This window comes from Oryctolagus cuniculus, chromosome 9, assembly GCF_051225735.1.
Source record: "Oryctolagus cuniculus isolate XC-2025 breed Fujian yellow rabbit chromosome 9, ASM5122573v1, whole genome shotgun sequence".
Taxonomy (NCBI): domain Eukaryota; kingdom Metazoa; phylum Chordata; class Mammalia; order Lagomorpha; family Leporidae; genus Oryctolagus; species Oryctolagus cuniculus.
Genome location: NC_142875.1, coordinates 49,330,869 through 49,357,738, shown reverse-complemented (window position 1 = coordinate 49,357,738; position 26,870 = coordinate 49,330,869).

Here is a 26,870-nt window from a genome sequence, read left to right as displayed (position 1 = left end):
AAACTCATACATACAGAGAGTTGAATGGTGGTTACCAAAGACTGGGGTTTGGGAAAATTGGGAGGATGACTGAAAGATGAAAAATTTCACTTTAATAGGAGGAATAAGTAGCAGTCAACTGTATATCCTGAATACCCAGCTAATAGGAATGTATTGTATATTTGAAAAGCTGTGATTGATTTGACATATTCTCACTATAAAAAATGTAAAGTGATGCAGACGTTAACAAGCTTGATTTAGTCATTCCATAATAAAATATATATCAAAGCATCATGTACAACATAAATATGTACAATTTTGTTGGTTAATTTAACTAAATAAAAGAATGAAAAAAACAAAGGCAAAATAAGTTGTTCTAAGAATATGCAATCCAGAATTTTAGGAAAAAAGTCTAAATGATATGGAGGAAAGAAGGGCAATAGATAGTAAAATATCACTTCAGGTAGTTTTGTCCCAAATTAAAGCAGCTGGGTTTGATACCCATCTCAAGCTCCTGAGTACAGTGTCCTGCTGACACAAACCATGGAAGGCAATGGTGTGCCTTCAAGTGACTGGGTCTCTGCTACCATGTGGGAGACCTGAATGATGTCCTAGCTCACAGCTTTGGTTCCACCCAGGCAAACGGTGTGAGGCACTTGGAGAGTGAACTAGTAATTGGGAGCTCTCTTTCAGTATGTGTGTGTGTGTGTGTGTGTGTATTGTCTTTCCTCACCTCTGCTTCTCTGCTTCTCAAATTAATTAATTAATTAATTAACTTGTAAATATAACATCAAAGCGCACTTCCTTTAGGAAAATGAAAAGTAAAACTCATGCTACTAATGTATAAATGAATGCACTATTAAAAATAATTGAACAGTTCTTCAGGTTTACAGGAGGAAATTTTAAATGATTACTCCCCATTACTTAGGAAATTATATATGCTAATATATTTTCACTCTATGCATTTATTATATTATTATTTATTTATTATATTTAAATAAATGCATATATTGTCATTTATTATATCTTAATGAATGAATAATTTGCATATTAGGCTTATTTTCATTTATTTGAGAGAGAGAGAGAAATTGAGAGGGGAAGAGACCTTTCTCTGTTCCTGGTTCACTCCCCAATATCAGCAACAGCTGGGGCTGGTGTGGGTTCAGAACTGGGAACTAAGAATGAATTGCAGGTCTCCCTTGTAAGTGGCAGGAACCGGACTGCTTGAATCTTCACCACTGCCTCTCAGGATCTGCATCAGCAGAAAGCTGGAATCAGGAGCCGAGATGGGCATCCAATCAAGGTACTGCAATGTGGGACACAGATATTCTAACTGGCATCTTACTCACTAGGCCAAGCATTAACCCCACATTCATTTTTGGTTTGAAAACCTTTATTGGAAAGTCAACAGTATGAAAATATGCAAAATTTATGTTTGATGGATAGAGTTAGACAGTGAGAGAGAGAGAAAGGTCTTCCTTCCATTGGTTCACTCCCCAAATGGCCACTATGGCCGGAACTATGCTGATCTGAAGCCAGGAGCCAGGAGCTTCCTCCTGGTCTCCCATGGGCCAGATCTTCTTTTGTGCTAAACTTATCTCTTCTCCTAAGGCCTTTCACTGACTGAATGAGGACCACCCACATCATTCAGGATTCTCTCCTTCACATAGATGAAGACAAATATAATATATATATATATATATATATATAAAACAAATATATAGTATTTTGTTAATTATATCCAAATATAGATTATATTTGTTAATTATATCCAAAGGCTAGTCTTTACAACAACATATAAATAGTGATTGACGAATAACTAGGCACCATGGCTTAGGCCAAGATGACATAAAACTTAACCCTTATATGGAATGGGCATTTAGCTTAGGGGTAAAGATGCTGCTTGGAACATACATCTCACGTCAGAGTGCCTGGGTTCAAGTTCCTGCTCTTCTCCCAATTCCAGTGTCCTGCTATAGGTGCAGTCTGGGAGGCAGAAGATCCTGTGACTCAGTTAGCACTTCTTACTCATATGGGAGACTCTGATTGAGTTCCCAACTCTTAGCATCTTTCTGTTCCAACCACAACTATTGCAGGAATTTGGGGGTTATGCCAATGCATAGGAGACCACTCTCTATCCATCCTCACAAAGCAGCCAAATACATGTTCTTAAAATTGATTTGCTATTGCTTTTTTAAATATTTTTAACACGATAAATTGAAAATATAAATGATCACGAAATAAAATCCAATCTTTATCTGAAATTTAGCAAATTTAAACTTTTTTTTGCATTATACATTAAGCATTATCTTTCTTAATTTGAATACAAATTTCCACTACAATTAGTCTCATCTGCATAGCATTTTAAAAAATTATATTTTGAGTTGGCACCATGGCTCACTTGGTTAGTCCTCTGTCTGTGGCACTGGCATCCCTTATGGGCACTGGGTTCTCATCCCAGTTGCTCCTCTTCCATTCCAGCTCTCTGCTGTGGCCTGGGAGGGCAGTGGAGGATGGCCCAAGGGCTTGGGCCCCTGCACCGACATGGGAGACCAGGAGGAAGCACCTGGCTACTGGCTTCGGATTGGCGCAGTTCTGGCCGTGGTGGTCATTTGGGGAGTAAACCAATGGAAGGAAGACCTTTCTCTTTCTCTCACTGTCTAACTCTGTCAAAGAAATTTATTTCCCATTGTTTTATGCACTTTCTGGATTATGCATTTTATCTTTTGAGGAGTATTCAAGTTCTATCCATGCTTCACAGAAATTAAAATGCCCACTCCATCCATAGTTTGTGACATTGTTACAGGAACTTTCAATGTTTTATGACTTCATCACTGACATTTATTTCCATATCATTTACTTCCAACTATAAGTGCATTTGTCACAAGAGTAGATGCATAAACACTGTTAAGAAATATTTTCCTGACTGTTAGTGGCTAATGATATTCTTTACTTTGTACAATAGAGCTACTGGATGGAATGTCTAAGTAAAGACATATAAAGGAGAAACAGGTGGCTTAAATGTGAAGAGGAATTAGAAAGAAATTATCATGAAATAAAATAGTTTAGTGTGAATTGTTTTAAAAAATATATCTACAACATTTCTGAAAGTTTTCTGAAAACAAATGATAAGAAATTTTATCTTGTGATTATTTCAGTATAATGCATTTTTTATTTTATATAGTGTAAAGTTTTCAATATTTTACATAGATTGTATCATATTGTTGCATTACTAAGGAAGTACAATTTTTAGAAAACTCAAATAGAAATTAACATTAGTTAATTTTATTCATTTATCTCACTATATAAAATCTCAGCTTACTTTTTAATAGCACTAATGAGAGTTTTCACAATTTATAAGCTTCAACCAAGCAATGGTAATTAACATGGAGGTGTTATTCACTTTTGTCCTAATACAGATTTCCTTTTAACCTTTCTAAGAGGTCCTGCTATTTTTTGCTTCATTGCTTTGCTTTATTGAACATTATACAACATGGCAAGCAATTAAATATGATTGTGGAGGAAATTAAATGAGCAAAAGTGCATTAATGGTCAGGTTTAAATATTTAAAAGCAACCAAATTGAAGTAAAGCTTACAGTTCTATATTTAACTTATCTTATTGTTCTCAGGTATTGTTCAGTGTAAAATATGTTAAATCATTCATGCTTTCAAGAGAATAAAATATTTCTTTACAGTGCATTTTGTTGTTAGAATTTAAAGTCCTGTCATGAAAGGATTGTATCGAATATATTACTTTTAAATAATATACCATGGTTAGTTTTTATTTGTTATCTTATTCTAGGCAGGATATGGTTAAATTCTAAACTGGAAAAGTGTGTGAATGTTTATTCCATGTTCATTGTAATGTCTATTTTTAACACGCAAACCTAGTATATGAGTAGTTAAACATTATGTCACCATTCAATGTATTTTATTTTTTTACTTCATTTCACATAAATACAGTTTGGATTAGTGAATATAACACTGGGGACTGAGTCCTGACTCAAGAGAAGTATGGAAATTTTGTCAGGCACATTAACTTCTAGGCAATGATCGACAAAGCTTAAAAATAAACTACTTTATTCTTGACTTACAGGTATTTAGACTTTTCACAATGTGTTAGATCATAATTTAAAATTTTCCCTTTTCTCCTCAAAATTCAAATATCATACACTTTTTAAAAGATTTTATTTTATTTATCTGAAAGTCAGAGTTACAGAGAGAGAAATAGAGACAGAGATTTTCCATCTGCTGGTTCAGTCCCCAAATGGCCACAACTGCCAGGGCTGGCCATGATGATGCCAGGAGCCAGGAGCTTTTTCCAGGCTCCCATGTGGGTGCAGTGCCCAAACACGTGGCCCATTATCTGCTGCTTTCCCACGCACATTAACAGGAGGCTGGATTGGAAATGGAGCAACTGGCCTCAAGCCAGTGTCCAAGTGGGATGCCAGGGCTGCAGGTGGTGGCTTAAACCACCACCCCACAACATTGGCCCCTATAATATATTTTATAGGTAATAGTAATGATGACTAACTTATTAAGACAATAAAACAAGCGGATGTGAACTTCCACAAATACTCATTATTCTTTTGCTATCTCAATCTATCCAATCCATTTCTAGGTTTAAGATGTATATACGGAATCTCTTTGTTTCTTGCTAGTATTATAGCAGAAACCTTATGAAGACATGTTTCTTCAGCAGTATTTTTCTGACTTTAGCATTATTTTGTTTTACTTCTCTACCATTAAAATATATCTATTGTATCCTACTTCACTCAGAAAACAAAGTCTGTTCAGTGTCATGTTGCCCCTATGCTACTGTTTTGTGACATCTTCTTCCCTACATTCTTTCCATTTCAGCCACTTTAACATTGCTTTTCCTTTTAGCACACTCTAGGTATGTTCTCACCTTAATCTCACCTTAATCTCTTTTGCCTCCAAACACCCATAGGCTTGGATACTTCTCAATTAAAGTATGCAAATAAATGAATTATTGATGAAATAGTTTGTTTCAGAATGATAGCATGATTCCAATGTCACCAGAAAAAAAATGACTAAAATACATTAGAATTACAAACAAAATTTTTTTCTAAAAACTATTGGCTCATACTATAAAGTATTAATGGTAAATCAGTGTAATATAAGCAGATCTTATAGAGTATACATGGACACCTCAAAAACTTCATGAAAAATTAAGCTTATGAGCTTCTTTCAGGGCAAAAATATTTTATAATATATGGAAAATGGGCATAAGGGAAAAATAAGCATAGACTAAACAGAAATATTTACTCCAAATAAACTCATAATTTATTTCCAATTTCTATGAATTTTTGAGGTTCATGAATAGCGTATCTCAGATTACATCTCAAATCAGTTTGGAAAGATGAACAAAGATGCCTAGTCACTGACTTGATTTCTAGAAAATTTAAAATCTCTTTAGACCTTTCACTTAGCATGTGCCTAACGACAATCAACAGGGACCAAGCATTTATTACAGTGCTTAAGACACCTGAACTACATATTGGAACACGAGCTTCAAGTCCTGGTTCTGCTTCCACTTCCATCTCCTTGTGAAGGAGATGTGCACTCTGTGAAGCTGGAGGTGATGGCTCAACTAATTGAGTCTCTGCCACTCACATACGAGGTTCAAATTAAGTTTCTGGCTCCTGGATTCAGCATTGCCCAGCTCCAGCTGTTCTGGGTATTTGGGTAATTGCAAAGCAGATGGCAGATCTATCTTTTTATCTATCATCCGCCACTAATTCTCTCTGCCTTTCAAGTAGAATGAATATTAATTATTTAATTTTAAAAATCTAAAAAATAATAAGCAGTTCTATAAAGTAATTTAGAATTAACTTAAAAATCAGATTAATAAGGTATTATGGAGTAAAATCATCATGGGGGATATGTTTCAAGTCTTTCAGAGAAAGTGGCCATTCCATGCTTCCACAATGAAAGAATTCATAAAAGAAAAAAATATATTTAAACTTTAAGAGAACAGGAGAGAGAAGAGGAAGAGGGATAGGAGGGTGGGTGGAAAGTGGGTGTAGTAGGAAGAATTATTATGCTCCTAAAGATGAATTTATGAAATGTACGAATGCGCCTATATCTTGCAGGGTTTCTTCGATGTTCTCTAATAATTTGATGTGTTGAGTTGTAGGCTTAGATCCTTAATCTGTGTTGAGTGGATTTTTGTGTAAGGTGTAAGGTAGGGATCTTGCTTAATGCTTCTGCATGTGGAAATCCAGTTTTCCCAACACCACTTGTTGAATAGACTGTCCTTGCTCCAGGAATTGGTTTTAGATCCTTGATCAAATATAAGTTGGTTGTAAATGTTTGGATTGATTTCTGGTGTTCTATTCTGTTCCATTGGTCTATCCATCTGTTTCTGTAACAGTACCATGCTGTTCTGATTATAACTGCCCTGTAGTAAGTCTTGAAATTTGGTATTGTGATGTTTCCATAGCCTTGGCAGCTCATGACAAGAGTTTCGGGTGATTACTGACGTCATAAATAAGAGTGTCAATTGTTAACTCAACAACAGAAGTCACTGTACACTAGCTCCACATGTAGGATCTCTGTCCTTAATGTGTTGTACTATGCGAATTAACGGTAAAACTACTACTCAAATAGTACTTTATACTTTGTGTATCTGTGTGTGTGCAAACTGTTGAAATCTTAGTATTTACAAAGTTGATCTTCGGTATATAAAGATAATTGAAAGTGAATCCTGATGAACAATGGGATGAAAGAGGGAGTGGGAGATGGCAGGATTGTGGGTGGGAGGGTGGTTATGGTGGGAAAATCTGCTATAACCCAAAAGTTGTACATTCAAAATTTATATATTTTTTAAACTTTTATTTAATGAATATAAATTTCCAAAGTACAGCTTATGGATTGCAATGGCTTCCCCCCCATAACGTCCCTCCCACCCGCAACCCTCCCCTTTCCCACTCCCTCTCCCCTTCCATTCACATCAACATTCATTTTCGTTCCTCTTTATATACAGAAGATCAGTTTAGCATACATTAAGTAAAGATTTCAACAGTTTGCTCCCACACAGAAACATAAAGTGAAAAATACTGTTTGAGTACTAGTGATAGCATTAAATCTCAATGTACAGCACACTAAGGACAGAGCTCCTACATGAGGAGTAAGTGCACAGTGACTCCTGTTGTTGACTTAACAAATTGACACTCTTGTTTATGGCATCAGTAATCACCCTAGGCTCTTGTCATGAGCTGCCAAGGCTATGGAAGCCCCCTGAGTTTACTGACTCTGATCATATTTAGACAAGGCCATGGTCAAAGTGGAAGTTCTCTCCTCCCTTCAGAGAAAGGTACCCACTTCTTTGATGACCTGTTCTTTCCACTGGGATCTCACTTGCGGACATCTTTCATTTAGGTGTTTGTTTGTTTGTTTGTTTGTTTTTTTCCCCAGAGTGTCTTGGCTTTCCATGCCTGAAATACTCTCATGGGCTTTTCAGCCAGATCCTCATGCCTTAAAGGCTGATTCTGAGGCCAGAGTGCTATTTAGGACATCTGCCATTCTATGGGTCTGCTGTGTATCTCACTTCCCATGTTGGATCATTCTCTCCCTTTTTGATTCTATCAGCTGGTATTTGCAGACACTAGTCTTGTTTATGTGATTCCTTTGGCCCTTAGTCCTATCATTATGATCAATTGTGAACAGAAATTGATCACTGGGACTAGTGAGATGGCATTGGTACATGCCACCTTGATGGGATTGAATTGGAATCCCCTGGTATGTTTCTTACTCTACCGTTTGAGGTAAGTCAGCTTGAGCATGTCCCGAATTGCACATCTCTTCCCTCTCTTATTCCCACTCTTACATTTAACAGCAATCACTTTTCAGTTAAGTTTCAGCACTTAAGAAGAATTGTGTATTGATTACAGTATTCAACCAAAAGTATTAAGTAGAACAAATAAAAAAAATACTAAGAGGGATAACATATCAAGTTGCTCATCAACAGTCAGGGTGAGGGCTGATCAAGTCACCGTTTCTCATAGTGTTCATTTCACTTTAACAGGTTTCCTTTTTGGTGCTCAATTAGTTGTCACCTATCAAGGAGAACAAGTGGTATTGTCCCTTTCGGATTGGCTTATTACACTCAGCATAATGTTTTCTAAATTCCTAACAGGGATCACTTTTCAGTTAAAACATAAACACCTAAGAATAATTGTGTGTTAATTACAGAGTTCAACCAACGGTACTAGAACAAAAAAAATACTAAAATGGATAAAGTATTACATTGTACATCAACCGTCAGGACAAGAGCTGATCAAGTCACTGTTTCTCATAGTGTCCATTTCACTTCAACAAGTTTCCCCTTTTGTGCTCAGTTAATTGTCGCCAATCAGGGAGAAAATATGATATTTGTCCCTTTGGGACTGGCTTAATGCACTCAACTATATTTATTAAATAAAAATTAAACAAGAAACATGCAAATAAATAAAAAACAGAGTTTCTGCATGTCAGAAAATAAAGCGAAACACAGAATATAATATATGAGAAAGAATTTTTGCAGATAATTGGGTTGTAAAATTAAAAATATGGAAAATTTGTAAGCACCAATAATTTATGATAGGACTTGAAATTCTGCCTCACATAAACTTGATGGTATATAGCATTGTTACACATATGAAGAAATATCTTGAACAATTAAAAATACAACATAAAAACTAAATACAATATTTGTTGTTAGGTGATCACTTGTACTGTATTTAGAGTGGGACTATGCATTGATATAGTGCAGTATTTTAGGCCAAATCTGCACTGTGTGAAAGGAGCACTTTTGGGTTTGTAGCACAGTAGCTATGCGAAACTTTTTTCCTCTAAACCACAATTGTTGTTGAAAATCTATGTAAACACACATACAAAGCACACAAATTTAATATCTCCAGAAATTTCCCAATGTAGCCAGTGGGGAAAACTTTTTTTTTTTTTTTTTTTCAGGAAAAAGTGCTTCATTATGTTACAAGCAGTGACATTGTGGCTTTTGAGATATGATCTGCTATCACAGTCATCCCCAGCTCAGCACAATGAAAATTCTACATTAGGCAGGTGCTGTCAACATGACAAGGTTTCCCTCCAGATGCCAGTCAGGGCAATGTTTTCTCTCCAGGAGGAGCAAGTTGCTCTCAGATCACCATGTCCTTTTACAGAAGCTCAACTTTAGGTGAACACTACTGACATATCTAGCTGTCTTTCCCCAACACCTAGGACCCAATCATGTAATAGAAAAGCACTTTTTTTTTAAACAAGCTAATTTGAAATTCTGGAAGTAAATTTTCTACTAGAATTCACTTTAGCTAGGTGAACAAAAGATGTATTTTTAAACCAGGATAATTTGAGTTTAAAAAGCATGCTAAAAATAAAATAAGTTTATAAAATTTTGAAGTATTTATTGAAATATCAATCCAATATATTATATTTGAATAATTTTGGATATATTTGTATAATATCAAAAATCCTCCATAAAAAGCACACGTATACAATAATGAAAATATAAAGTTGCTTATTAATAATAAAAATATTTAAATGAGTATATATAAAGCAATAACCTACTTTTATTCATATAATTTAGTCAGTTTTTTGCCTCTAAAATACAATGCCATGGGTATTTTTCTGAAAAATATAATTTTCATTATAGTGGTATTTTATATAATGAAATTGCCATCAAAGTTGCTTTCTGCTTATCACAGTTTGCATTTTTTAAAATATTTATGTATTTATTTGAAAGTTAGAGCTACACACAAGAGAAGGAGAGGTAGAGAGAGAAAGAGAGAGAGAGAGAGAGAGAGAGAGACCTTCCATCTGCTGGTTGACTCCCCAACTGGCCCAACGGCATGAGCTGTGCCAATCCAAAGCCAGGAGCCCGGAGTTTCTTCTGGGTCTCCCACACAGGTGCAGGGGCCCAAAGATTTGGACCATCTTCCAAGGCCTTCCCTGGGCACAGCAGAGACCTGGATTAAAGCCACTTGAAAAACAGTTTGGAGATTCCTCAGAAAAATGAATATAGCCCTACCAAATGACCCAGCCATCCCACTCCTCGGAATTTACACAAGAGAAATTAAGTTGGCAAATATAAGAGCTATCTGCACCTCAATGTTTATTACAGCTCATCTCACAATAGGTAAGACATGAAATCAACCTAAAATGACCATCAACAGAAGACTGGATAAAGAAATTATGGGATATGTACTCTATGGAATACTGCACAGTGCTAAAAAAAAAAATGAAATCCAGTCATTTGCAACAAAATGGAGAAATCTGTAAAACATCATGCTGAGCGAAATAAGCCAGTCCCAAAGGGACAAATATCATATGTTCTCCCTGACCTGTGTCAAATAGCTGAGCACCTAAAAAGAAACCTGTAGAAGTGAAACTGACACTATGAGAAACAATGACTTGATCAGCCCTTGACCTGGCTGTCAAGGAACAGCTTACTATTTTATTCTTTTTAGTAATTTCCTCTTCTACTTAATACCATTGGTTGAACTCTTTAATTAATGCACAATTAGTCTTAGGAGTTTAAATCCAACTGAAAATTGATCCCTGTTAAAAATAAGAGTGGGAATAAGAGAGAGAGGAGATGTAGAGTTCGGCACACACTCACTTGGACTTACCCCTAAGGGTAAAGATAGAAACGTGCAATCGACTCCCAAATCCCATTAAGTTGGCAGGTACCAATACCACCTTACCAGTTAAAGTGATCAGTTTAAGTTCATAATCAGTCATAGAGATAGGATTAAGTGTCAAAGGGATAACATAAACAAGTCTGGTGTCTGCTAATAATAATTGATAGAATTAAAAAGGAGAGAATGATCCAACATGGGAAGTGGGATACACAGCAAACTCATAGAATGGCAAATGCACTATACAGCACTCTGGCCTCAGAATCACCCCTTAAGGCATTCAGATCATGCCTAAGACACTTGGCAAAAAAATGACCGAAATGAAAGATCTCTGTGAGTGAGATCCCCGTGGAAATAATGCACCATCAAAGAAGGAGGTACCTTCTTTGAAGGGAGGAGAGAAATACCACTTTGATTATGGACATGTCTAAATAAGATCAGAGTTGGCAAACTCAAGAGGCTTCTGTAGTCTTGGGAGCTCATGACAAGAGCCTTGGGTGATTATTGATGTCAAAAATAAGTGTCAATTGTTAAATCAATAACAGAAGTCACTGTGCACTTACTCCCCATGTAGGGTCTCTGTCCTTAATGTTTTGTACTATGAGAATTAATGGTAAAAATAGTCTTAAAACAATACTTTATACTTTGTGTATTTGTGTGGGTGCAAACTGTTGAAATCTTTACTTAGTCTATACTAAGTTGATCTTCTGTATATAAAGATAATTAAAAATGAATCTTAATGAAGAATGGGATGGGAGAGGGTGTAGAAGATGGATGGTTTGCAGGTGGGAGGGTTGATATGGGGGGGGACCCACTATGATCCAAAAGTTGTTCTTCCAAAATTTATATTTATTAAATAAAAGCTTTCTAAAAATTAGGGGGAAAAAAAGGAAGTGGAGCAGCTGGAACTGGAACTGGTGCCCTTCTGGAATGCCAGCACTGCAGGTGGCGGCTTTATCCACTATGCCAGAGCACTGGCCCCACACAAGTTTGGATTCTCCCCAGATAAGCCTTTCTATATACCATCAAATATTGGGTTGAGAAAACATTCTGCCTGCTAGCACTGAAGTATTTGAGTATCTCAGCAAATGTTTCTACTTACAGTTAAAGCAGATTTCAAGAAGTTAGTGGAAAAATGGAATTACAATGTAGGTATGTATTTTGGTGCAAAAAATGTTTTGACAACATGTGGAAAATGTTTATCATGAAAAAACTAGGCATGGATTTCATTTTCAAGGAACTTTTGAAGAACTCTGATGTTCTAAATATTATATTTTTAAGTTGAAATTCTAAATAATTTTATTATAAACAATTTTCAGAGAAATATCTTTGCATTCAATTTTGCTTTTTTTTCTTATGAGTATATTTTAAATAAAATATCATCAAATAAAATGACAGTTTAGGTTGTTTTTGTAATTTTTTTAACTTAAAATCTTATAACTTATCAGCTCATCACATTCTAGAAGAGGATATAAATCTCTACATCTGAAGATCTTTTTTCTCTTCAACCTGGAAAATTTGAGAGAATAATAATAGATTTTATAATTAAATCTTTTACAGATTCAGTCTTTTATTTTTTGATTTGATCAATTTCCCTCTCTTGCTGTTAAAGCAATGTATCTCAGTGTCTCCCTATTTGGAAGTTTTATCTTTAGTAATTTAAATCATCTGAATGCTCCAAAATGCTGCTTGTTTTGTTGTTCCATTTCTCACATATGTGGCCTTAAGATTTCTAACTAATTTTAAAATAAAACAACCACAACTAGAAAGATTAGTTACAAATTAATATAAAATAATTTAATTTTAATGTACTGAGGAGATCAGCAATGTAGCTGATAGAGAAATTAAGCTTTTTTAAAATTCTGATAAGTAGAGGCTAGCTCTGTGGGATAGCAGGTAAAGCCTCTGCCTGTGTCTCCAGCAACCCATATGGGCACTGGTTTGAGTCTCAGCTGGTCCACTTTTGATCCAGCTCCCTGCTAATGTGCCTGGGAAAGCATCCATATGCTAGAAGAGGCTTCTGGATCCTGGCTTCAGATTGGCTTAGCTCCAGCCATTATAGTCATTTGGAGAGTGAACCAGAGGATGGAAGATCTCTCTCTCTCTCTCTCTCTCTCTCTCTCTCTCTCCCTCTCTCTCTCTCTCCCTCTCTCTCTTTCTTTCTAACTCTGCCTTTATAATAAGTGAATAATTCTTTAAAATTTTTTGATGAGTAGAACTTTTAGAAACAGAGCATATTATTTTAGCAAAACCTTTGCTTTATCAAACTTTGTGATTATATGAACAATAATAAAATAAATTAATTTACCTTAAGTATTAACTTTTTATTTTTTACGTTTTTATTTATTAACTTTTTATAAATATAAAGAGGACTGAGTTAAGGTAATTCATAGATTAAATTCTAAGAATATAGTTACACATCGCTACCTCTCTCCTTCTTTCCCTTCCTTCCTCCCCCTTCTCTATGAGAAACGGTGACTTGATCAACCCTCACCCTGACTGTTGATGAACAACTTAATATGTTATCCCTCTTAGTATTTTTTTTATTTGTTCTACTTAATACTTTTGGTTGAATACTGTAATCAATACACAATTCTTCTTAAGTGCTGAAACTTAACTGAAAAGTGATTGCTGTTAAATATAAGAGTGGGAATGAGAGAGGGAAGAGATGTGCAATTCGGGACATGCTCAAGCTGACTTACCTCAAATGGTAGAGTTAGAAACATACCAGGGGATTCCAATTCAATCCCATCAAGGTGGCATGTACCAATGCCATCTCACTAGTCCCAGTGATCAATTTCTGTTCACAATTGATCCTAATGATAGGATTAAGAACCAAAGGGATCACATAAACAAGAATAGTGTCAACAAATACTAGCTGATAGAATCAAAAAGGGAGAGAATGGTGCAACATGGGAAGTGGATACACAGCAGACCCATAGAATGGCAGATGTCCTAAATAGCACTCTGGCCTCAGAATCAGCCCTTAAGGCATGCGGATCTGGCTGAAAAGCCCATGAGAATATTTCAGGCATGGAAAGCCAAGACACTCTGGGGGAAAAAAAAAAAAAAAAAAAAAAAAAAAAAAAAAAAAAAACACCACAACAACAAAAAAAAAACACCTAAATGAAAGATGTCCGCAAGTGAGATCCCAGTGGAAAGAACGGGTCATCAAAGAAGGAGGTACCTTTCTCTGAAGGGAGGAGAGAACTTCCACTTTGACCATGGCCTTGTCTAAATATGATCAGAGTCAGTGAACTCAGGGGGCTTCCATAGCCTTGGCAGCTCATGACAAGAGCCTAGGGTGATTGCTGATGCCATAAACAAGAGTGTCAATTTGTTAAGTCCACAACAGGAGTCACTGTGCACTTACTCCTCATCTCCTCATGTAGGAGCTCTGTCCTTAATGTGCTGTACATTGAGATTTAATGCTATAACTAGTGCTCAAACAGTATTTTTCACTTTATGTTTCTGTGTGCGAGCAAACTGTTGAAATCTTTACTTAATGTATGCTAAACTGATCTTCTGTATATAAAGAGGAACGAAAATGAATCTTGATGTGAATGGAAGGGAAGAGGGAGTGGATAAGGGGAGGGTTGCGGGTTGGAGGGATGTTATGGGGGGGAAGCCATTGTAATCCACAAGCTGTACTTTGGAAATTTATATTCATTAAATAAAAGTTAAAAAAATAGAAAAAAAAAAGAAAATGTATAATAGAAGCCACAAGAATGTTAGTTCTTTTCACTTTTTACAAAATATACCTACAAAATTTCAATTTGACTAACTGAAATGGATTTTAATAGTGATACTTAATATTATTATAATTAACAGAATTTTTATTTGAAAAATAAGGTAACAGTGAAATTGAGGCAAAATAGAGGAATTCAAGGCTGGGCCAGCAAAGAATTCTTACCAGGTCAGTGATGAAGAATCACAATCCCATAAGGGATTCCATAGCACCATTATCGTAAGAAACATATGAACACAACTAATATAAGGAGAATCAGAAGCCTTTATCAACAGATTTGCATGGAGTAGTAATCTCAGAAGCCCCATTCCACTGTGTTGCTATCAACAAAAAGCTTTAAAAACAGTAATAATTCCAACACAACTGAAGAGACAGATATCTACAAGAAGACAGCATTTTGCCATTGAAAATTCTGATCAGATTCAACAAACATTTAATTCTCAACAGAGAAAAGCCCTTGTTTAACAATTGGATATTTACTATAAGGCTCAACAAGCAATTTTTTTAAGGTACAGGACTTACTGGCCAGAAAAGGAAAAGTCACACAACTCCTAAGAACTAAGTAATAGCATGTAAAATTAGGTAGAATATGGTGGCATGGAATGCAAAATGAGGATATGACAGTGTTCCACTCACAGAATAGAATACATTAACGTATTGATGATATGTCACCTGAGCTGAAGGGTTTTCTTGTAATAAACTGCAAAGCATGTCTTCTCAGTCCAGATCGATGAGTCAACAGATTTCACTCGGAAATGCCATCCTGTGATATTGTCCTATTTGCACATAGTGGTGAAATTCAATACAACTTTGTCCACCACAAATAATAGCCTGAAACAAATAGCAAAAGGTATTTAATGGTTTATATTCCTGGTTGGCAAGTAAAATGTATGTGTTGGAGGGTTTATGTTGGTGGTGTTTTTTTTTCTTTTTCTTTTTCTTTTTTTTTTTTTTTTTGGTGTGTGTGTGTGTGCATCTGGAGTGATGTTTGTCTTCATGAGAGATTGTGATTCCTTTATAAGAAAAGAAATTTCAGATTTAATGCATTGCTCCTTTCCAGTGAGATGCTAGTGTCAAAATTTTTGTAGTTGAATAGAAAATAGTTCTGGGTAATGCCAAGATGTGCTTAACTTTAAATTAAAAAGTATTTCACCCATAAAAGTTTAAAAAACTGTGTAAGAAAATGGGTAGAGAGAATGTAAGTCTACTGCTACATATAGACGTCACTGGCTCATAAAAAGAAAGGTTATTAACAAGTTCTTCAGGTGTTTGAGTTGAAATGTGAATTGTAGGAGTTTTAAAGAAAATCACAGGCTGTATTTTCCAGAGCCCTTTAAAGAGGAAGAATAACTGGAGAAACTTACCCAGTTAGCAATATATTTTATATCACTTGAACTATTATCTCCTTGAGATATATCTCCTAGAGAAAAAGTTTTTATTTCAAATGATGAGATTCTTCAATTTAAAAGAAAAAAACTTTCAGGGAAAATTATCTTGAAGACATAAATGCTGATATGTTTCCACTGACACTTGGGCTTGCAAATAGATATCAGTAAGTATGGAATCATATCAAAAATTACCTGGAAGAGCTGAAGAAGATAGAACAGTGTGTTCCTTCTCTTTTAACATGATTTTATAACCAAGTGAAAAATCCGATCTGTGAATTTTCTGCCTGCCTCTGGGAGAAGAGGAAGTGTTTGCAGGATGCAGACTGATTATACACTGAAGATCACTCACTGATCTGTCCCTAGATAAACTAGGCATTTCTGAAAAAGGAGAGGATCCTGTCATTCATAAAGAAAAAGAGGAAGAAGAAGAAAAACAATGCTGTAGTTTTCAATTTCTTGTGTTTGGGAACAATGTTTTCTTATTGTCAGGCACCAAGAAAAAGTATTGCAATTAATTCATTCCAAGATAAAATAAATAAATGCTAGGGCTCATTATAAACCAAGCCTCAGAATCAAGTTTTATGCATAAAAAAGAAACACAAGTTACTGATTAAAAGTGTAAATTTAACTCTTAATTTTTGGTTCAAAAATAACACATTTTGATGTACATTTTTCCTAAAAATATCAAATAATCAGCTCCTTCAACTTTAAGTCATATTGTTTTAGACTTTTATTATTAAGCAAACGATGCAGCCAATATTGTTACCTAGGTACAATTTTGTTGAGCAAGTCTAATTGATTATATAGGTAATGTTATGAATGTATGTAAGTAAATATCAGATTTAATGTTTTTTTGTTGAATAGAAGATCCTTGATAACTCTATTCAACCTACTGTGCTGTGGAAAACTAGGAACACATTCCTTCTACAAAACCATGTTTTGATATAGTTAAAAATAACCTACTACATATTTTCAGGGAAAATAGAGGAAAGCAGCTCAAATGTTCCTATCATAAAGTAAGGACAAAGAAAAAATACATTAACTACCATGAGTTGCTAAGTATACTTGTAGATATCGCATGGTACCCAATAAATATATAAAATGATTATGTTTAGAAAAAGTTTTGAAAGTTTAAGAAGATAGAAACGTTAACTAACCTGTTCTGATTTTCATACACCTAATACATGCATACTATATTCCATAAATAAGCACAATTAAAAAAGGAAGATCCATGAACAGAATATATTTTAGTGGCATCAGTTTTGGATTTTGTCATTACTTGAATTTTTTCAAGAGTTGATATGTAATTGATAAATCCCAAAATTCTTCAGATTGCCTAAGATAACAAAAAAATTTTATAGCTACATTGTAGACTTTAATAAATGAAAATTTTTGGTAAAGCAAAACTCATGGGAGTTGCTGTTATTTAACTTCATCTAATTATTTGAGAATCAAAGGGCCAGAAACCTTTTTTTTAGTTTTTTTTTTTTATTATTTAATAAATGTGAATTTACAAACTGCAATTTTTGTATTGTTGTGCCTTCCCCCCCCACCTCCCTCCCTCCGGAGGCCCTCCTCTCCCCCACTCCCTCTCCCATCCCGCCCTTCATTGAGTTTCATTTTCAATTACCTTCATATACAGAAGATCACCTTAGTATACACTAAGCAAGGATTTCCACGGGCTGCCCTCACACAACCTCACAAAGTATAGGGTGTTATAAACCTTAAATTGTTTTTTTATTCCCCAAAAGCCAACAAACAGCTGGAGGCCAAAGTGAACTCTGTGCAAGTGACAGGAGAACAACTACTTGAGACGTTACCACAGCTTCCAAGGGTTCTCATGATCAGAAAGCGGGAATAGGAGGTCAAAGTTCTGGGCCAGCGCTGTTGTGCAGTTAGGTAAACCACCATCTGCAGTGCTAGCATCCCATATGAGCACCAGATGGAGTCCCAACTGCTACACTTCTGATTCAGCTCCCACTGTTGTGCCTGGGAAAGCAGTGGAATATGACCCAAGTGCTGGGCCACTGCACCTACGCTGAAGAGCCTGAAGAAGCTCCTGGTTCTTGGATACAATTTTGCCCAGCTCTGAACATTGTGTCAATTTAGAGAGAGAACCAGTAGATGAAACATATCACTCTCTGTCTCTTTCTCTCTTTCTCTTTCTCTCTGTAACTCTGCCTTTCAAATAAATAAATTCATCTTTAAAAAGAGAAGCCAAATCTGGGAGTCAAACTCAGGCTTTCTGATTTTGAACACAAGCATCTTAACTAGCCTTTAGACCGAAAGCTCTCCTTGAAAGTTACTATTTTCAGTAAGAGACATAAGGATAGAACAGTTCAAAAAGGTATAATAAATCATACACATAAAATTAAACAAAAGGAATATGCAATTGAGAATGTGAGAAATATGGTTTTTGTGGTATTTAAGGGAAAATTGTCTTATTTTATGATGTTGAGTCAGACAACCAACTTCTGAGGCCTGTCTATTTATAGATATTTCCTAAAAATTTTAGTTTAATTTATTTTAATGTGTATGACTTTCCAATTCTTGCCTTTGAGTACAGATGTTTTTGCTTATAAAACCATATCTAAAAATCAATTCCTCTACATTTTACTTCTGTGCAGTGACATCAGGAGTACTTGGAGTACTTTGTAAGATTTTTGGTGATTTGCTATGGTCTTAATCCATCATACCCTCCAAAAAAAGCATTTATTAAAAAAAAAAAAAAACTAAACCCAACTATAACAGGCTTACAAGTGGCATCATTTAAGAAGTGATTGACTTATGAAAATGTAAATCACATGAATGGGAATAATTTTTGTATAAATGAGGGCCAAGGGAGATTGTCCATTCTGCTACATTTGGATTTTAGAGAACAGTTCCCCATCAGATATCACATCTGCAGGTTCCTTGATCTTGGGCTTCCCAGCATCCATAACTGTGATAAATAAATTATACTATTTATAAATGACCCAATTTAAGGTATTTTGTTAGGATAACTTCAACAGTCTAAGAAGCTACAAGGCTTTTCTACTTCTGTCCTTTCCAGAAAACATTATCAAGTTTTATTTATGTGGAGTGAATAGCTTAGTTGGTAAGGATTGGCAGTCTATGTTTATTGAAGGTCAAACGAGAGGTTAGGTTATACACATGAAAATATTCCTTGTTATATAGCCTGATGGCAATCACTCTCAGGGACATATTGTAGGACTTTTTAAGTAGGGAAAGTGCAGGTTCAGTAGAACAAGGGGTAGAAGCTTTGGCTATGAGAATTGCAGTTAGCCTGTTAGTTTCATTAAATTAAATTTTATTTTTTAAGATCAATTTACTTATCTGAAGGTAAGAGTTACAGAGAGAGGGAGAGAGAGAGAAAGTGATAGAATCTTCTGTTACTGGTTCACCCCCTAAATGGTCAGGCTAAAACCAGGAACCTGGAACTCCATCCAGGCCTCCCATATGGATGCTAGGGGCCAAGCACTAGAGCCATCATATGCTGTTTTCTTACATGCATTAGCAGAGAGCTGGATTAGAAGTGTAGCACCTGGAACTCAAAATGGCACTCATATGGGATTCCAGCATCATGAGAAGTGGCTTGACCTACTGTGCCACAACACCATCCCCAAATTTAATTTTAATCATGTAATTTTTCTTAAAAATGTATTTATTTATTTGAAAATCAGAGCTATAGAGGAGGGTGGAGGAGAGAGAGAGAGAGAGAGAGAGAGAATCTTCTATCGGCTGATTTATACACCAGACGGCCAAATGGGCAGGGCTAGGCCAGGATGAAGCCAGAAGCCACAAGCTTCATCTGGATTTCCCATGTGGGTGGCAGGGCCCAATCACTTGGGCCATCTTCTGCTACTTTTTCCAGGCTATACCAGGAAACAGGATTGAAAGATGAGCGGCGAGGTCTCAAACAGGTACCCATGCAGGATGCCAGCATCACAAGCAACAGTTTAACCCACTTATGCCACAACACCAGCCCCAAATCATGCAACATTTCTAAAAATTGTAGTGTTTACTGAGTTACACATTTGATTTTAGACTTATAAACCCTATTTGGAAGTATTAAAATTAGAGGAAAAATTGAGCCCATTTTTGTTAGGTTAACTATTGGTTACTATGAAGTGCCGTGCATTATAAAACACTGGACATTGTTAAAATGTACTTGCAGAAGGGGAATTTTAGTATGCCTTATATAGATTGTAAGTTCAGAATGTATTTTACAACTTTTGGTGAGGGGTTTGCTTTTAAGGTTTAGAACCTTTTGATTACAGTAGAGGTGTAATCTTCCATCAGTTTTATATTTTCAGAAAATTATCTTCAAGTTCTTAGAGAGATCTGGGTCCAGAAAAAGAAATATCAGTATTTATGAGTATATTTATATCTGTATGTGTGTATATATGTATGTATTGACTTACTGTGGGAATTGCTTCACCTGGTTATGGGAGCATGGGATTTCTAAGAGTTGCCATCTGCAGGTCTGAGAAGCAGGAACTCTGATGGTGTGATTTAGAGTACAAACTCCTGAGAACCAAGGAGCAAATGGTGTGATTCTATCTGAGAACTGATGGAGCAGAAGGAAAGCAGATATAAAGCACCCCACCACTTATCAGTTCCTTGCCTGCATGACTGACAATAGATCTCAACCATGCTCCATAGAGAAACTTCCCAACCCTCTGCAATATTTCCCAATGAGCTCAATCTTGCCTCATCAGTTAGCCCACGCCTGCCAAAGAAGCCCATGCAAACCAGCTCAGCCCTGCCTAATAGCCAGCCACTCATGACACTCAGCTACCTTATCAATATAAACCTCAGTCTGTAAGAGAACAGAGTTCTCTACCACTCACACTACCCTCACAAAGTAGGGTGTCCCTTTTTAGGTTTCTTTTAATAAACCTATTCTGACTGTTTAGTTCACAGTCTGTCTCCTCTTTGTCTTGTTCCTTTGTTCTAACAGGTGGTGCTGAACCCAGAATGGGTTCAAGAGACCAGTCCCCTTGCCCAACATGGTCCTCCCAAAAGTTCATATGGCTTGTAGGCAGTCATTGCAGAAGCTGCTCATGAAAGAGCTTGCTAATTTCCCTCCACCTGGTCAGACTTTACACCAACCTACCCTATGCCAAAAGAACCAATATCTTCTGAGAGAAGGCATGGCTCTCTCCCGAGTCCCACATCTTGCTTTCCTCTCTGTGGTGAGCTGCAGGTAAGGACCACAAGTTGACCATGACTGCCCAGCTCTCATGGTGCCCCCAGCCATGCTTTCCTAGTCTGGCTGAACTCTCACTCCAAATTTCTTTCCCCCTCTTCCCTCTTTCTAATTTTGTCTCTTCTTCCCCAAGCAACACAATTAACTGTGAGCTTATTTGCTCATCTTTCTGCTCTCACACGAATTCCAGCTTGAAACCTCTTGTTGGATCTCCCAACCACATGCACACTGGACTTGATCTCCAAATTAGCGAATTGGTAAGAAATTGGCTTCTGTCTCCTCAAGGCACCTTGTGTAGACTCTAGCCACTGCTCCCCTTCCCCAGGAGGATCTAATATAGCAGTCATTCCCCCTCCTCAGACGGAACAAAGGAAGACCTTCAGAAGGTCTTGGGGGAACAACCACTCACCATGGACTAGGGATATCTGTCATGATTCTTGCGAGAAGATTCCAGTCGCCACTGACTACACTCTGGCATGAGGTGAAGGCCCCATCTAGTCTTACTTTTCCCATACCATGGGTTCTGAAATTTCTTTTATTCCTCCCAACTTGCTCTTGTCTTATCTTCTAAAAAACCCATCAGACTTGGACTTGAAAATGGAACAGCCCGACTGGAAATATCAAAGTCCAAAGAATTTGGAACTTTGATATTTTTTGAATGCCTACCAAGGATGCCAAGGAGGTATGGGAGTGGAAGAGAGTGGGGGTTGTCACCCATGCACCCACTGGAGCCTGAGGCCTAAAGCCTAGGGAAAAGCATAGAGCCTGGTGCAAGGTGTAAAGCTCATGGTAAGACATAGAGCCCATGGAAAAGCATAGAGCCCATGGTAACGCATAAAGCCCATGATAAGGTATACAGCCTGTGGAAAGGCACAGAGCTCATGGTGAGGCATAGAACCCATGGAAAGGTATAGATCCCATGGTAAGGAAGAAGGCCTGTGGGAAGCGTAAAGCCTGTGGGAGAATGAGGAGACTAGTACCAGGACTTAAAGATGAAGCAGAATGGAACCACAACCCATGGTAGAGGTCATTATGGATGAATGGGAGCACATTTGGAATGCTACTTAACAGCATACACATGAGTTACACGTCAGGCCCTAGGCAGACACTAAGACACTGCTCAGGCCATCCCAAGGCCTGCCCTGTTCTGGAATGGACCTAACAACTCAGAGACCAAGGGCTTCAGGCTCAAGACCACATGATTCTTTGTCTGTGGCTATGGACAAAACTAGCTAAAAGTGGGTCAACTATGATAAGCTTTGGGAAATTACCCAGTGACCTGTTCAAGGTCTCTTGTGTTTTCATATGAACTTTAGCATCCTTTTTCTGGATCTGTGAAGAATATCATTGGTCTATTGATTGGGATCACACTGATACTGTAAATTGCTTTTGGTAGTATGGGCATTCTGATGACTGACTCTTCCAATCCATGAACATGGAAGATTTTTACACTATTTAATGTCTTATTCTATTTCTTTATTTATTATTTTGCAATTTTCACTGTAAAGTTCTTTGACATCCTTGGTTAAATTTATTCTAAGGTATTTAATTTTTGTAGCTATTGTGAATGAGATTGATCTTTAAAGGTCTTTCTCAGCCATGATATTGTTTGTGTATGCAAAGGCTATTGATTTTTCCTTCTTGAGTTTGTATCCTGCCACTTCACAAAACTCATTTATGAGTTCCAATAGTCTCTCAGTAGTCTTTTTAATCCCCTACATATAGTATCATGTTACTGCATATAGATATAGTTTGAGTTCTTGCCTTTTTTTTGATTCATTTTTCTTGCCTAATGGCCCTAGCTAAAACTTCCAGAACTATATTAAATAGTAATGGTCAGAGTGGCATCCATGTCAGGTTTTGGATCTTAAGGGGATGTTCCCAGTTTTCCCCCATTCAATAAGATGCTGGCCATGAATTTGTCAAAGATTGCCTTGATTGTGTTGAGGAATGTTCCTTCTATATCCAATTTGCTTAAGGTGTTCATGATGAGAGCATGTTGTATTTTATCAAATGTCCTTTCTGCATTGATTGAAATAATTATATGTTTTTATTCTTCCGTTTGTTAAAGTGATGTATCACATTGAGTGATTTGCCCATGTTGAACCATTCCTGCATATCAGGGATAAATCTCTCTTGATCTGGGTGAATGATGTTTCTGATGTGCTATTGGATTTGATTACTTAATATTTTGTTGAGGATTTTTGCATCCATATTCATCAGGGATATTGGTCTATAGTTCTCTCTCTCTGTTGTTCCTTTTTCTGGTTTAGGAACTATGGTGATGCAGGTTTAATAGAAGGAGTTTAGGAGGAGTTCTCCCTTTGAATTTTTTTGAATAGCTTGAGAAGAATTGGAGTTAGTTCTTTAAATGTTTGGTAGAATTCAGCAGTGAAGTCATGCATTCCTGGGTATTCTTTGTTAGGAGGGTCTTTATTATTGATTTGATTTTAATTTTGGTTATTGGTATAAACAGTTTTCTATGTATTCAACACTGAAATTTTGTAGATTTTATCTGTCAAGGAATCTGCTTCTTCCAATTTTCCCAGTTTGTTGGCATATAGCTCTTTGTAATAATTCCTGATGATTCTCTTTTTTTCTCTGGTACCTGTTGTTATATTTTCCTTTTCATCTCTGATTTTATTGATTTGAACCTTCTCGCACTTTCTTTTTGATTAGTTTGTCCAATGGTGTGTCTATTTTGCTTATTTTAAAGAAAAACAACTCTTCATTTCACTAATATTTTGTACAGTTTTCTGGGTTGACATTTTTTTTTCTTTTAAGACTTGGATTATCTCTATCCACTCCCTGCTAGCATGCAGTATATCTGATCAGAAGTCAGCTGTGAATCTAATTAGAAATCCTCTGAAAGAAATCCAGCATTTCTTTCTTGCACATTTTTTTAAACTTTTATTTAATAAATATAAATGTCCAAATTACAGCTTTTGGATTACAATGGCTTTTTCTCTCCCATAACTCCCTCTCACCTGAAAAACTCCCATCTCCTGCTCCCTCTCCCATTCCATTTGCATTGATTCATTTTCAATTATTTTTAAATACAGAAGATGAAATTAGTATAAATTAAGTAAAGATTTCAACAGTTTGCACCCACACAGAAACACAAAGTATAAAATACTGTTTCAGTACTAGTTGTAGCAGTAATTTGCATTGTACAACACATTAAGTGACTCCTGTTGTTGACTTAATCATTTGACACTCTTGTTTATGGCATCAGCAACCACCCTAGGCTCTTGTCATGAGCTGCCAAGGCTATGGAAGCATTTTGAGTTCGTGACTCCGAACTTATTTAGGAAAGGTCATAGTCAAAGTGGAAGTTCTCTCCTCCCTTCAGAGAAAGGTACCTCCTCCTTTGATGGCCCATTCTTTCCACTGGGATCTCACTCGAGGAGATCTTTCATTTAGGTCTTTTTTTTGCCAGAGTGTCTTGGCTTTCCATGTCTGAAATATTCTCATGGGCTCTTCAGCTGGATCCAAATGCCTTAAGGGCTAATTCTGAGACCAGAGTGTTGTTTAGGGCATCTGCCATTCTATGAGTCTGCTGTGTATCCACTTCCCATGTTAGATCGTTCTCTCCTTCTTAATTCTATCAGATAGTATTAGCAGACACTAGTCTTGTTTATGTGATCTCTTTGACTCCTAGATCTATCATTATGATGAATTGTGAACTAAAATTGATCACTTGGACTAGTGAGATGGCATTGGTACATGCCACTTTGATGGAACTGAATTGGAATCCCCTGGCACATTTCCAACTCTACCATTTGGGACAAGTCCAATTGAGCATGTCCTAAATTGTTTATCTCCTACCTCTCTTATTCCCTCTCTTATATTTAACAGAGATCACTTTTCAGTTAAATTTAAACACCTAAGAATAATTGTGTGTTAATTACAGAGTTCAATCAATAGTACTAAGTAGGACAAAAAAATACTAAAAGGGATAAAGTATTAAGTTGTTCATCAAGAGTCAGGACAAGGGCTGATCAAGTCACTGTTTCTCATAGTGTCCCTTTTATTTCAACAGGTTTCCTTTTTGGTGCTCAGTCAGTTGACACCAATCAGGGAGAACATATGATATTTCTCCCATTGGGACTGGCTTATTTCGCTCAGCATGATGTTTTCCAGATTCCTTCATTTTGTTGCAAATGACCAGATTTCATTGTTTTTTACTGCTGTATAGTATTCTATAGAGTAGATGTCCCATAATTTCTTTATCTAGTCTACTATTGATGGGCATTTAGGTTGATTCCAGGCCTCTAAATAGGCCTTCTATTCTATTTTCTCTTTCTATGCCTTCGGGAACTCTCATTTTCATATGTTGGGTTGATAGTATACCATAAAACTTCAACATTTTTCTTTTATTTGTTTGTCAGGTAGAGTTATAGACAGTGAGAGAAAAACAGAGAGAAAGGTCATCCTTCCATTCGTTCACTCCCCAAATGGCTGCCACTGCCAGCGCTGCACTGATCTGAAGCCAGGAGGCAGGTGCTTCCTCCTGGTACGGGTGCAGGGGCCCATGCACTTGGGCCATCCTCCACTGCCCTCCCTGGCCATAGCAGAGAGCTGGACTGGAAGAGGAGCAGCAGGGACTAGAACCTGGCACCCATATGGAATGCTTACACTGCAGGCAAAGGATTAAAAGTGAGCCATTGCACTGGACCCCCAGTATTGTTTTTAAGTTTTCTATTTTCTTCTTCTCTCACTCTTTCTTTTCTTTTCTTTTTTTTTTTTTTTTTTTGGTCTGACTCTAAAATTTTCAAAGATTTGTCTTCCAGTTTGGATATTCTTTTTTCTGCCTCACCAAGTCTGTTGATAAAGCTTTACACTGTATTTTTCACTTGATCTATTGAATTCTTCATTTCTAATATTTCATGTTGATTTCTCTTTAAAATCTCATAATTTCATGGCAAAAAACTTCATTCATGTCATGTATGGTTTTCTTTATTTTGTGGATTTGCTTCTGATTGCTTTTGAGTAAACATATGATTAATTTTTGAATTCTGTTTCTGGCATTTCCTCAATCTTTTCATCTTCACATTCTAATATTGAATTGCTGTTGTGTTCCTTTGAGGGGAATATAGTTATGGTGTCTTCTTTATTTTTGTTTCTTGAATTACTGTGTTTGTTTTTATGTATTTGTGGAGTTGATTTTGATTTTTTTCCTCTGATTGCTTTTATCTTTGATCTATGCCTCTGTGGCTCTGTGAAATGCCTTGACTTTCAGTGAATATCAAGAAATGTGGGGGGTGTGTGCTCCAGGGTATGGCAAGGGTAATACCCAAGTTGGGCATCGTAGATCTCAATGCCCAGGTGTTAGCCCCCAGTGTGTTATGTGCCACCATATGAACCACACAAATGATCTGCACAGTCATCACTCTGAACACACTTCCTGCTACAATGACCTACTCTAGGCAACCAAGGAGTTCCAATCCCACCCAGTGACACCTCAGAAACTCTGCTACAGCCTCCATCTTTGTGTGTAACTACCGAGTCCCTACAGTATCAGCACACAAGGCTCCCTAAGTTGCTCTGTGCAGTGGTTTCTCTCTGCCTGTCAGGCTGTCCAGTCAACAGATAGGCAGATGACTCCCGAGACAGCTCCACTCAAGCGTCTTGACCCTGGGAGGCAGCAGGCGCTTCATCATACTACGTGGTTGTCCAGCCACCACCCAGCCAGTGTCAAGGTCAGTGGACACTGCATATTCTTCTCTCTACTAGAATCTCTGGAACACACTGGCCACTGGCTGAGAGACACTTGATTGTTGTTGCTCTTTCCTACCACTGTATTCAGTACTGCAGAAAAGATAGCATCCAGTCTCAGCCAGTTGCTGTGTGCATGTATAAAGTCCTCCACTCCAACCCAAAG